This window comes from Acyrthosiphon pisum, chromosome X (genome assembly GCF_005508785.2).
Source record: "Acyrthosiphon pisum isolate AL4f chromosome X, pea_aphid_22Mar2018_4r6ur, whole genome shotgun sequence".
NCBI classification, from domain to species: Eukaryota; Metazoa; Arthropoda; class Insecta; order Hemiptera; family Aphididae; genus Acyrthosiphon; species Acyrthosiphon pisum.
The window spans coordinates 74,279,241-74,295,014 of NC_042493.1; positions in this window are offsets into that span (position 1 = coordinate 74,279,241).

Sequence of the window (15,774 nt, forward strand, 5' to 3'; positions counted from 1 at the left end):
AAATAGAAAATCCCCAATAAGTTGTTTACCTTTTGAAAATTAAAAAAAAGGTGGGTAAGTGGATTTCGCTCTGTTGTACAGTAGGTTACAAGTAGATCACTGTATAATAGATGGTATTAAATTTGAATTCGATGTGATATTATATCATTGTATACGAAAAACGATTCTGAACGGAGACGGTTTGTCAGTGTGGATATTTTATATTATATTTATATTGTTATTACTTGTTATTAAAACAGTAGTCGGTACGTTGATATATATTATAAAATAACAACAAAATAACTTAAGTCATTATTCTTGGTTATATGTACATTTTCTCCAAATTTGAACATAATATAACTATAAAAAAAACTGTGTTTTCGTATTTTTGCGATTTTTTGGTTAGGTACAGAATAACCTACTTACATTGACCCTTGTTGTGAGTTTTCAATCATTAGTTATGAAAGTTGAACATTTTATACATTTTTAACTACAAAATCATTTGTAAATTTTAAATTCGATAAATATTGTTAAAAATCAAACTTTAAATATTTATAAAAAAAAATCGTGCCAATGTATTTTTAATATTTTTCATTGCCATCTTTTGTAACAATATACAGGAGCCTTGTATTAAATTTTCAGGCTTTTGGCCCAACAAATAAAACTTTATTGATATTCAAAGTAAAAAAAAACTCTTGGTTATTTAATATATTGTGTAATTTCGTCCAAATTTGAACATAAAATAACTATAGACAAAAAACTGTGTTTTTGAACACTAACTTCTTCACTAACACTTCAACCTCCCCAATACACCAACTAGATTCACTTTTCCATCGAACAAGATACTGAAGTAATAATCGAATCATTATTTCGACTACTTATTGTGTATACAGACACAAAAAATAATTTTAAAAACTCATATCATTTATGTGTTTGAAATAAAAATGTTTACAATATTTGATATCCAGTGGTTTTTAATTATTTATATTTCTTTTTTTGAGCTATTTATAACCATGAACATTTTGTAAATTTTTTTTTAAATTGCTGTCGGTAAAAACGTTTTCCTTGGGAAAAAAAAATTGAAAAGTTAATAAGTCACTTTAAATTGTTTTCAATCGTTTGAATAAAAATATTTACAACATGATTTTGATATCAAATGGTTTTTAATCATTAAATTGCATTATTTACACACAAGTCCCTATGACAGGACGACACGCCATCTCCGCTCAGAATCGTTTTTCACGTTCAATGATTTATCGTTGGATTCAAATCCAACATATCCATTACAGTGACATTTAGGTCCTACTCGACAACCATACTGTACAGCAGAGCTTTACCCACTTGTCCACCTCTTTCAACTAATTCGTTTTAGTTCTCTCGAATATAATATGAAACACATTCTGTTTGACAGGAATAAATAAATCGTTACGACAGCTGAAAATTATCCGACTTTTTACTATGACCAAATAATTTTTTTCCGCAAAAGGGTTTTTTCCAACATAAAAACGACTCTGGAGATGACGTATTTACTTCTCGGTCAGACGACGTCACATCATCCCTTCTATTGCATCCCCTCAGAGCACCCCCTCACCATGGGAAAGTTTGGCATCATCGTCGGCTAAAAGAGCAGGTGTCCACTTACGTGTACTTCGCAGTCTATAATTTACACTCCTACGGAGTCTTCGAAAACGGGACCGGCCTCTTGTTGTGTACACCTTTGTACCGGGCGATCCATAAATTGATTAAATTGTTTGAAGAACAATCTACCGTTATTCAAAATGTTTTTTACGACACATTATATTTTGTAGTCGTAAAAAAACAATATTTTTTCTATTTCTTTTTTTTTTTATCATCGTTAGCTTTTTTTTAATAACGAACTGAATTTTCATTAACTTATTCCACAGTGCAGAAAATTTTTCGGAGTCCTTTGACATAAAAAAATTGAACTTTTGAGCCTATAAGTCATATTAGTTTTTAAAGTTTAGATGATTTGAGTGGAGTGGTACCTAGCAAAATGTTGCTGCACTTTTCCGTTTTTCTAAGCTTTAAGTACTTAAAATTAAAAAATTATTGGTCTAAAATTTGATGTTTATAGATCGAAATACTGCGAATAATATTCTGGAATGTAGGTCATCATTCTAAAGTGTAAGAAACTAAAAATACGATAGCGACAAAAATAGTAAGAATATAACCAATATATTATAATAGTACGTGTTTAAATCGTTTCCAAAAACATAAATAATTCGAAAGTTTCAAATGCATTTATGAAATAGCTTAGAATCAGTCAAAATGTTTTGAAAACTTCTTTTCGTATAAAAAATTATAATTTGAGTATATCAGAGGTGTATTTCATGTTTTGGCATTTAATATTTTTTGATTGTAAACAAAATTACAAAACTCTGTGAAAATGTTTATTGTGCCCATTTGAATCTCTCGTAAATACCATAATATTTTATAAAGTCGTTGACAAAACAATACAATGTGCCTCCAAAATATGATTTATTCAGAAGACACATAAAACTGATACTGTTTCAATGACACTAGATAATATATATTATATACGCGATAATGTAATTACATATAAAAATAATAAATATATATAATTTCGGATATATACGTTGTATTGTTTTGTCAAAGACGGTATTATGTGGTTACAAGCTCAATTTTCTTTTTAATTTCCAGCAAAACAAATTGCGAAGAATCTCGTTTTAAACCATCGGACCAAAACAAAAAAATAAAATAATTTTAACATCTTGACTAGACGTGCTCAACCATTTTCAATTTGTGGGCCACATTCTAAATGTATATTAATACTGCCGTATATACCGGTTCATTATAATAAAATATACAATAGATATATTATATTAAATCATATTATCAACTTAACTTACTGATTTAAAAATTAAAAATCATTTAAAAGATTTATATAAAAAAATCACAGCTGATAAAAACACAAATTTAATACACTGTTGTAAGACCTCTTCTGATGATTTTTCAAAAATAAAAGAATTTATTATAAATGCGTGTATTTAATGTCAATGACTCTAGGCGTTAAAAATTAAAAATGTCACGCCCTTTTTTAACGTATTTTTTTTTCGTATTTTCGCGACTGACTTCATAAAAATATGTGGTATTAATTAATCTTAAACATTAAACGTCTAGACAGGCCTGCTGCAGGTATAGCGCCCCCTCAAACGACTTTTCAGGGCATCGATGCAAATATTTTTTCGTTCAACTGCAGGTTCGATAAAGTTTAGACGGCACTATATATGATCAAAAGAATATAATTTAATCGTAAAACTGCACACCGTTATATTATGTGTCATCAAAGTAAAATTTAAATTTTTTTCAGGCATACTGCTACGACACTTATATAATAATATTATACTATAGGATCACCTGCAATTGGCGTGTACAATATAACGGCGAGCGAGTGTGAGGGTCAGATTTTCTAAAGGATTTTATTATTTTTTTTTTTTTAAAGGATTTTTATGAAATAATGCAGGCTTTTACGAAAAGCTTAAACATATAATACCTATTGTTGTCGTTGAAGAAAAAAAAACGTAGCTATTTCAGTATAGTACATAATATTTCACACATTGTAATAATATAAGTAGGTATTATACAATAATAACGGCTGCAATACACAGGCCGATTGTCCTGCCTCACCCTATTTTCAGCTTAAATTATATTCATATTTTCAAATTCTGATTTCTGGAATTTTTAAATACGCTCAAAGACCATATTTTCGAATACTTCAGATTTTTAAACCGGATGTCCATATAAATAGCTTTTCAGGTAAATCACTTTGGATACTATTGGATAATGTGTCTGTGGTAATGGGTAAAGCAGATTTGAGAGCTTAGATGATTTGAAAATGTTCGTAATCACTAATTACTGTCAATCTATCAATAAAAATAAGTTGCAAAAATGATCAAAGTATATCACATTGTAATAAAATAAATAGGTACCATAATAACGGCCGCAATATAAAGACTGATTTTCCTGTCTCACCCTATTTTTAGCTTAAATAATTATATTCATATATTCGAATTCTGATTTCTGGAATTTTTAAATACGCTCGAAGACCATAATAATTTCGAATACTTGAGAATTTTGAACGACATAAGTGGTTTTCAGTTATATAACTTTGAATACTAATAGATAATGTGTCATATTGTAATGGGCAGTGCCGCGACCACCTAAGGGGTAGCCGGGGCAATGCCCCTGTAAAGGGCCGCTAATCGTTGGCTCTGGAGGCCCCGACGGCGCTTTGCATCTATTTTAAATTTATAAATAATTTCATTATTTTATTTTTATTTATTTATTTGTATAAACGCCAATCGGCTTTTTACATATTGCAATAACGATATAACATGAATTAACGTTAGTGATAAGAATAATATACATAAATGATAATGTTAACAATATACTAAAAAATAAGAACAATAATAATTATAATAGGAAAATTACACACGTTAGGAGAATACAAAATTTAAGGCCATATATCAAAATTATTATTATTTAAATTGCGCATAGCTCTAACAAAAGGATCATTAGATAAAAAGTTTGAACGGGAAGTTGGGATGTGAAAGGAATTGGTTGATCTGGTATTGGCGGTAGGAACTCTAAAGCTAATACGCTCAAGGAGACGCGTGTTGCAATGTCATTTAAAAAATATTAAAAATCCTTAGTCACAATTTTTTTTATGAGCATTTATAGTTAGAACTTTGACAAAATGTATTTTGTAGTTAAAATTTTATAAAATGTTCAACTTTTATAGTTAAGAACTGAATATTTTAAACAAGGTTCTACGTAAATAAGTTATAATATATTAATTACTTTATTTGCAATATTATTATAAAATATACTTAGAATAATATCATAGGCTAATCATATTTCTTAATTAATTGTCACCTGGATCTTGTATTCATCACTTATTTTAAGTACCATTTTTTTAGGCCATTCCAAAAAATCAATTTTATCATGCTTAGTTAATCACATACAAACTGGTGTCTACAAATCGTGTCTTTTAGGTAAATTTCTAAATGTATTACTTTTAGATAATTGTGTAACATTTTAAACATTGTTTTTCCGGTATAAATTTTAGTCAATAATCTATGGTGCTCTAATGGAGCAACTTGAACTACAATATTCTATCATATAATCGAGTAATAATGTAAGAACTTTATACTATTCCAATTTACAAGCCAAACTATTTCACCTATCTTGAGCAGTTTTGTATTTGAAATTATTTACTACAAACTTCTAATGGTGTTTTTGATAGAACTATTTTTTTTTTTTTTGGAATTACGTAGGTGACAAGGGACTGGAAGTTTATTATTTTAAATAAGTGTAACTTAATATCTTAGTCTATACTTAAATTGCATAAAACTCGATGAAATGGCTGTTCAAAACCAATGAATAGGAGAAAAAACCATTTAATAAAATAACCATGTAACCAACTAACCGGATCCAACCGAGGGTTGCAACATTTATAAAACAAAAATTGCTGCAATTTGTTGATCTTACTCACATACAAGGATTTTCTAATAACATATGCGTCGGATTATGGATGAAGCATACATTAATAATTAATAAATAATAATTACATTACCGATATGTGTATGTCATGTTATAAGCTTGGCGTTGAAATAATGGAATTATGGCCGTTTTTATAGTATTATAATACCTACTTGTTCTGAAAACATTTTATATGCATAAGTTATATTTTAAAATATTTAAAACTTACAACGGGTCCAAAACGTAATTATATAGATTATAGAACATTAACGGTTCATAAAATATTGATTTTTTTTAATATTATTATGATTCAATAATGTTTCATAGAAAATTGTTGAGACTATTCTCCCCTTCAAGGTTTTTGAAAAACGGATAACAGCGTATAATTTTATTCAATTCATCGTTGGCGAATTAGGCAAGAAAAAGCTCGTGGGCGTGACCAGAGTTATGGAACGACGAACTTATGACAATTTCGGTTAACACCATCGTTGAAACGCGACCCCCATCCAAAAACGGAGTTGACCATGTACCCGCCAGAACGTGTCCTACCAAAACGTATTGTGAGCGCATTTCAATATAGAACCACACGTAATTTAATACTATATTGGGGTGGATCGCATTTACAAGCCCTTAAAACTGTATAGTGTCGGTGTCATCGCCCTGGCATTGCTGCACGGATCCCTCCCTAGTTATTGCAATTAATCAAATGCCTATAAATGTCAAAGGCTCTATACACAATATATTATAACCGCATGCATGCCGTCGTGATATACGTACGCGGTTATACCGTTATTGGAGTGTGAAGGCTGTTTGAGTGGGTCGTACATGATACTATATATGGGAATGTGCTAAAGTATATGTCTTAGTGTCTTGACAAAGAATCGTTGTTAAGGGGTGATTTCCCGGGGAGAAGGGGGGAAGCCGGGCACGTACCGTAACGTATTCGTTTCGAAATCTCACCATTTAATATATGTACATGTAGGTGTATATAATATAAATAAAAAATGAAATGTAAGGGGCGAGATAACGCGCGAGGGGAACCGAATTCCGCTCCGGGGTAAGAAGGATCCTTATCCGGGTTTGGTGATAACGAGAAACGGTAAAGTCTCGTATTGTGCGCAGTGTAATACATCATGACAAATGTATTTATTTTAAATGCGTCGTCGGGTTATAAATGCAAATTTGACGACGAAGGATGTACGCACGTGCGTGATGGCTTTCCGACGTCAAGTTGTGACATGCGCAAGTACACAAGCGGACAACCCTGCTGCAGGGTTTCTTATACACCTGTCAATGACTTTTATCGGCAATAAATTGATTAACTCACCAACAATTTATTATCAAAATTGTATATTTAAATATATTTAAAAACAAGTGAATATATTATAATATTAAATGGTGTTTTTTTTTTTTTTACTTACAATGGTGTTAAACGTAAAAATGATTTAAGTGATATAACGAATATTAATTTTACATAGAAACTGTTATTCCTGACGAATATTAAGTTTTATCGATAGTACCTACAGGGTATTATTTGCTAAATATTTAAAAATAAATATAATATATAGAATATTACGTATGTTTGATACAAAAATATCATTAACAATAATGCTATACATCATAATAAAAGTACCCTTTAATAAACGATTAACAGTTATAGGTAATTGTTTATTTTATAGTGATAATTTCATATTCTATGTATACAGTTCCCCGCTGGGTCCTAGTATATTTACACTAAAATCAATCTCAACAAAACACAAATTAAAAAATCACAAAAAATAAATATATTTTCTAGACACTTCAGAACTCGTTCCATTTTTAATTATCTCGTAGTCTTCGAAAATATTACCACAAAAATGGTGTCCGCACAATAGCAGCATTCTTTCCCATTGCTGACATGAAAAAAGTAAAACGTAGTTTATAAAAACGTAAAATATCAAAACATTAAAATAACGGTGCCGCAATTATTGTGTGAGAATACTTTTATCATTCATTTCTAATCCACGTTTGATAATAATTATTAATCGTTATGATATACCACACATCTATTATGACACCACATCACGGATGGCGTGGAAGTTCTTTACAAAGCTGTAGCCAAAGTAATTTTTACGCCGCAGTTCAAAGAAATAAACCATCAGAATTGTTATTTTAAGTGTATATCAAGACTACCACCCTATCTGCATATGAAGTGAGCCTACAGCTTTGTGCGCCAATCTCTCTACAGTTTATGGTTATGATTATGATTATGATTATTATTATTATTATTATACGTACTGCTGCCTCGGTAATCGTGCCTGTATTTACGGTAATATATTATTATACAGTAGGTATACGCACGCGCGTCCACCGCTATAACGATGATTGATACCGTTTATCAACGCATTTAACGCGCCTCGACGGCGACCGGCACCGATTTAACGTGGGCATATTATAGTGTTATACACCTCAGGGCGGTGATCGATTACGACGACCATTTGATCCTCTCCGTTCGTTCGTCTGTCAGTCTGTCTGTCTGTCTCTCTCTTTCCCTAACTTTCTTACTCACTCTCTTACTCACTCTCTTACTCTCTCTCTCTCTCTCTCTCTTTTTTTCTATCTCAGTCCCGCCACCTCGTTAGGGACCAACAGTAATCGATCAAAGCATATTATTATTATTATTATTATTATTATTATTGGATATATATAGATAGAAAAGCAAAACGATGGTAAAATCAAATTTATTAAACACTTGTCGCGAAAGGGAGATGAAAAGAAAAAGAAAAAGAAAACATTGTTATTAAGTTTAACAATATCTTATACAACCTGTATTATAATAATAATATACTGTATATTGTATAATGTATATAGTGGAGTAGGCTACATGCTAGATAAATTATTATAATAATAATAACCAGACGACGGTATAGAATTATAGGAAAATTAATCCATCGCCAGCTGTACTTAGTACCTATCACAAATTCACAACGTGAGTATTGACGTTAACGTTGTGCAGACGATTCGTGCACCCAATATTTCTAGGAAGGTGCACAATTTATAAATCCAATTATATCAACTGACAGACAAGTAGTGTAGTAGATATCGAATTTGAAACTATCGTGTCCTAAATACGTGCTAAATAATACTAAATCATTTTTTTTTTTAAGAAAACATTCTTCATAAAATATCATTAAACTATACCTGTTGGCCGTTATTTATAAATATCACTGAGTGGAGACAGTTTTGAGGAAATTCAAGGTTCATTGTCCAACATACATTTGTTGTTTCAATTTATGATGTATAAATATTATCTGTGATCCTAAAAATATAAGATTAATTTAACTGTAATGATCTATATTTATTATTTAAATGCATACAAAAGTAAAATGTTAGATGTAAATTAAATGTTTTATATTTTTAGTAACCAATTGTATTATTAATGCTTTTTAATTTGAAGCTAAGTGCGAAAACTCCCTGCACCCTTCCTTTTCAAATTTGTAAATGGCACAGATAACATCTATTCATTTACCGAGTCCCGACCTACTTTGAATGCTGAGTGCTTATAACTCATTGCGACGGTAAAACGGTATAATGTACACCTCCAGCGGTTCGCTGTATTTCTCCCTATAGTATTCGAACACACATATAGGTACACGTAATTAAGTATTATTAATATTGTCATATCATTATATACCATACATATTATTGTATAACAAACGTGTAACTCAGAGCGACCTGCTGAATTGACGTTTCATACTCGCGTGAACAAACGATAATAAACCAACACTAGTAATAATATATCAGTGTGTCATTAAATACGATTCAATCAGCTTACAAACAATAATTATATTACGTATGTTAACGCAATGCAAATTGTTGTGTGTTGCGGTAGGTACCTACGCACAACAAAGGACACGAATCTATGGGCGTCCTATACTATAATCATGATTTGAAAAGAACTTAAGAACGACATGGTAGAAATGAATATATTATTATTAGATTCTCGATTAATTTAATGATTATTAAGTACCGATAACTGACGTACCAATTGTATATAGGTACCTACGCTAGATATATAATATAGTCTATAAGTTATTAAGCTATGTAGCGTATATATAAGATGCACTGTAGACTGTAGAGCTTGATAATATTTAATTTTTCGACACAAAGAAAATTGCTTGCACAAAGATAAAGTTAAATGACTTAAACGCGGTACTATTATAATAGTCCATTATAGTATATGATCATAAACAATGTATCGTTCGTCGTCCCTTCATTATTTTTAAATCATTTTTTTAAGATAAAAGTATAATACCTACTCGACTATTACAAACTTTTTAATATTCAGTAGGTACAGAGAAAATATATCAATTATTCGTCTATAGATTATAAAAGAAATGTGCGTTAATGGTCGGTAGGTTTTGAATAGAATCATTAATTTTAATTGATCTGGTACATAGCACAACTCAACTCCCTCGTAGCGTGCTTAAATATTATTATTATACAAGCTGCCCAACCTTCCTAAGAAATTATTTTTTTATAATTTAATTTAAAAACATATTGCTATTTTTTTGCTATACAAATAATATATCCTATATTTTGAATTCAACCACTGGAGTGGTAAATGTTATTATTTTTATTATAGAATAGAGATAAGGTAGAAAAATATGTAACAATAAATTATTTGTTCAATGAATAATATATATATTTCAAATGGAAATATGCAAGTCCAAACAAATAAATAATTAATTAATAATAATAATAATTAATAAATAAACAAACAAACCGGTTTCCTTCGTCTCAAAAATCAAGTTAGATTCTTATATATATATATATAGATTATATTATATTATTATTTTATCTTATAATATTATTATTATTATGTTTGAACAACTACATATTAATATTATATTTTTAAATTCAATAATATTTCAAATATTATTGAACATTTTTATTAGATATTTTCGTTTTTTTAATTACATTTATTATTTTAGCTTTTCTGTTACAAATCAATTCAAGCAATAGTATTATCCTTCATAACCAAACCGATAAGATAAATCAAATGTGTGATCTGAATTATATTACATAGTTATGTCATAACATTTAAACTATTTACGAACGAGTGTTTATTACCACACACAATATATGCTTAGTTATAAAAGAATTCAAAACTTGGGTTATCACTTAGCAACACTCCTGACAACTAACTTGATATAAGTACGTTTTAATTTTCAATGATAATTCATGATCAAAAATACCATAAATGGTCGATATTGGCTAAATTGTTTAATGCACATTAATAATTCATTGCAGTCCCATATAAACGATATTTATTTAAAAACAAACTGATATTATTGTCAATACAACGATTTTTGATCCGTCAAAACACTTGAAAATCTAATACAAAATTCCTCATAAGTTGAGCGTAAATCCACAATTTTTGTTTGTGAACATCTAAAGTTAGAATTTTCACAAAATACATCAAAATAACGAATATTTGCAAGTTATTTAGGGTTAGAAATTCATAAAAAATTGTGTATGTAGTCGCACCAAATGTAATGTATTAAGATTTCCTATAAGTTTTCCAAAATTTAATAATAATAAAAAAAAAATGTTGTCAAATAGTCAAATTGTTCAAATTATTTATTATGTGTATTTGGAAGATTAAACATTTTATATTCACTTGTAAATTAATGAATTATGATGGAAATATTATTCATGGTACCTAGTTGAAAGTTTTAATATTAATAATTATAGTAATTTTTTAATAGAGCTAAGAGACCCGAGAGTTTCGAAAGTCAAATTCTGGGCATCTTAAAGTGTCACTATTCCAGATGATCTATAATATAAATATTATATGGATATAGTATATTATTACCAATATGACTATACACTCGTAGAGATTTATAGTATTATTATTGTACTTGTATTTTTACTTATTGTATGAGTTAAAATTTAATTATAGTGAAGACTTATTTTTAATAATTTTATTTTATTGGTTTTATCGCACCAACATTTTAAAATAACCTATTTGTGGCATTTGGTAGGTTGTTTTAAATTTCAAATATTACGAGTTATAGAAAAACGAAAAAAATCAAGTTATGTTAATAAAACAGTTATCTAGCAAATAATTATCTAGATAAGATAAAAATATGAAAATAATGACGTACCTACAAAAAGGTAAGATTAAAGTACCTTCATAATGTTTTATTATTATGTTAAACCTGTGTATATATTATAATATTATTACAGTCATTGTAGCTCTACAATTCTAATATTATTATATTATTAATTATATTGTAATGTATTATTGCATATGTTCCACAATGTATACAATGCGCACCTATGTGTATTGCGGCCATCATAATAATATTATTAATTATAATAGGTACATATTATAATGAACGTTGTACGTGTCTTATATTATAATGAAGCGTATTATGTGAGATACGCATCGTTTCAATTCTGACGTGCTAGGAATTTTACCGTACCATCCAATAATATTAACTTTTATATACCTAAGTGGCATCCACTTTTAAACACCTATATTATAATTTGTATGCTATACATAGTGTATTTGGAGGATTTGACAGTTATACACAGTTTTATACTATTTGAACAAGTCACATGCTTCTCACATTCTTAATAAGCCACGTGGTAAAATGGTCCACTAGTTTTATCAGAATATTGTAATAATATCATCCATCACACTATTAGCTTATAAAGTTCATATAATAATATATTATGATATTATACAAAATTGTAATGTAGTTTTGACGAAAACGCTTCTCCAAATGATATGGTCGCGGTGGGTGTGATAAATATTAAAATTTTAAAAATAAACTGAACGGACAAACGCAGCCTGACAAGGCCACCGGAGATAGGATCGAAAAATATCACTCGAAAGCCCGGTGCCGATCTCCCACGGGAATCGTCCAGGCAAATCGGACGCTGCTACAAACAGAGAAAAAAAAATATAAATAACAAAAATATACACACGATTATAACAATATTAAATTATATATTCGCAAGTACCTAAATGTATAATATGTATACGTAATAGACTAAATATATATTATAATGATATCACGTAATTACAACAGTACAAAAAAAAAATATCAAAACAAGCATTTTACCGGACATCACATCAAAATAAAATAATACATTCTGTCAAAAGTTTAAGTCCACCCATATGACGTTTTCAGCATGCCAGTACTATACACAACTGTAATAATATAATAGGTACACCTACTCTTTATTATTGTTATTATTATGTCCATATTCATGAAAGTATATTATTATACTTCACCTTCTCCTTTTTCCTAGGACACGTGTTCATTCAACAAGGTCTCCAACCAATCGACGAGCTCGTCGTAAGCAAGGCAGGATGGCCTCTCATTGAATGGAGTCCGCAATTTGTTGTACTGGATGTCCATCACCATTTCACTCAGTGCCAGGTTAGGATTGGTTCGAGAATCGTCAAAGTCGTTGTGTAAATGTTCCAGGATCATAAATAACCATTCTTGCACGTAGGTCAATGTAATTCGTAAACTAATGTCAGTCCGTTTAATTATAATACATAATAATAAATAATATATTAAATTCTTTTTAATAGATTATTTTAAACAACGGGTTAACCTACCTAGTTAAGTAATCTGTTTTGTATTCACCTAACCCCTAAGTAATTCGATCTACCGGCACATTTTTTTTCTCCTCCGATTCTTCTATGTTGTTAAAAGATTCCTCGAAAAGTGATATGTACACCAGAAAATCTTGAATAACAATATTTAGTTGTTGGTCATCTGTGGTCGACATATTATTTGAAATGTTGTATGGGTTAATTCAAACCATGAAAATAACATTTTTATTTATAACTCTCGACGTCTAGAATATTAACTATGGTAAGAAACTTACAAGCAAGTTGAAAATCTACATGTTTCATAAATAGGTACGAACTTTTGTGAAATTCCATGAATTTTATGATAATGATCAATACCAGGGACTAGAACCTTGATGATTTTTACGGTAACCAGAAAACCTAAAATGTCGGTTCTGGTTCAGTTCCCAGAAAAACCAAAATTTAGGTTTCGGTTTCTTTTCAGTACTTACTTAAACAATGAAAAATTACTTACCTGTTTTGGTTTTATTCTTATGTAAAAAAACTTTAAAGTAAAAGTATCGGTTCCGTTAAGGTGCCGGTATTAAAATTAATTTAAATAAAGGTTTCGGTTAGTCTTTGGTTCCCAATATTCAAAGGGTTCCAGTTTGAAAACCGGTTTTTTTCGGTAAGGTTCCAGTCTCTAAACTATACTACACCGAATGCGATTGTATAGCTCGGAGGTTACATATTTTTCAAGATTTATTTATTTATAGCAAACTAAGCTAAAAACTAAAGAACTATTTAAAAAAAAAATATTTTTCAAATTTTGTACATTTTACTGAAAAATTGTATAATCCAATTTGTTTACATAGGGCATTATTTCTCAGAAAAAATGTTTACCTAATGTATTTTATACTATATTATATTAAAGATATTTTATTCTTCTAACGATTCTAAAACTTAAAAGGGAGTTACACCCACACGCATGTAAGAGAGTCTTACAAACATGTAACATAGCTATAATATTGTACGCTCAGCAGATCACGTTTAGCTCTGTTAGTTTAAAAATTAGAGTGAATTCACCTATTATAAAATTTATTTAGAAGTAAGAATATTATCTAGTGAATCTCATGGTGTTTTTTATATATTAATTTTAAAGCAAGTTAGTTAAAACGAATACAATTTTACTGACATGTATAGAAAAAAAAGTAAAAATATTGGAAACTGAAAATGTCCATTACAACTCAAAACAAGTCAATATATTTGTTAAATGGTGTAAAAAAATCCTAATAAACATTCAATGAAATTTTCATGTATCTACAGTAATTTTTTTTAGAGTTACACCAAAAACTAAAATTTTGTCGAAAACCAATTTTTTGTAAAAACTACCGTTTCTCCTTAATATTTTTTTTTGTTTTCGATTTTGAAAATTACTAGGAATTTTTACCTCTCAAATGCACAGACTAGGTTCACTTTCCCGACGAATGAGATACTGAAGTTGAATATTGAAGTATTATTTCAATTACTTATCGTGTATACAAATACAAATAAAATAACATCATTGTAAAATCAATACATCCATCGCTCTACTAAGAATCTAATACAATCTATAGAGTTATTACGTTTTGAATTCACATACGTATATTATGATGTATTTTATATACGAACGCTACGGGATTTATGAGCTATAATAATAAAAACCCTGAAACATACGTCCTTGAATTTGTACCTGAAAACAAAATTTAATTAAAAAAATCATCAACAGTAAGTGTACCTATGTAAAAATTCCTAACCTAACCTTACAGACAAAATAAAATAAATATTTTTTCCACATATTTTACATAGGTATCATTGTTGTAGTTTTTCTTATCACTTACTAGTAGAAGATACAATACATGCCAGTACCACCTAATCCTAATTTTTTCCATGATAAATATTATTAACACACAAGTATTATATCAAAAATATAAAATACTGTACTATAATATTGTGCTGAAGGTACTCTAATCGCCTAAAAAAAAACATTTCATTTCGATATACATTAAACTATATGTTCTTAATCTGTTTGCAACAGTTTTGATACAACATTGTGAAACGTATGTATGTCCGCCAATCAATCACTATTATAATATTAACGCGGAAAAAAGTTAATACCAATTGCGTATGTAATGAATATAAAGTAACCAAAAAATTATTATTTTCAATAAGTACATTTTATAACAATTGGAAAATTGATTTCTTTATGTAGGACATTAATTGCTTTTATTGTCACTGCGCACAAATTGCACGACACGAAACAATAATATATTACTAAAAAAAAAAAAAAAAAAAATGATTCATGATTCCACCAGTATTTTTATATATATTTTTTAATTATTATTGAGAAATGTGAATACAACAGTTTTGTATATTTCTATCGATCCTTTCTAAATATATTGGTACGTTATGTGAGTGCAATCAAACTCTACATTATTACACACACTCACAACACTGGTAACCGCAATCGAAATACAGTTTAACACCGTAAATATTTCGTGATATATATCCGAGAATGGAAAAAGTAATATACAGCGTATAAATTATTAGAGAGCAATTTTATATTTTATTTATACAAAAAAATTTCCGTCACGTTCGCGATTTTTTTTCATAAAACTAGTCCCAAATAAAACAAACAGACAAAATATCAGCTTCAA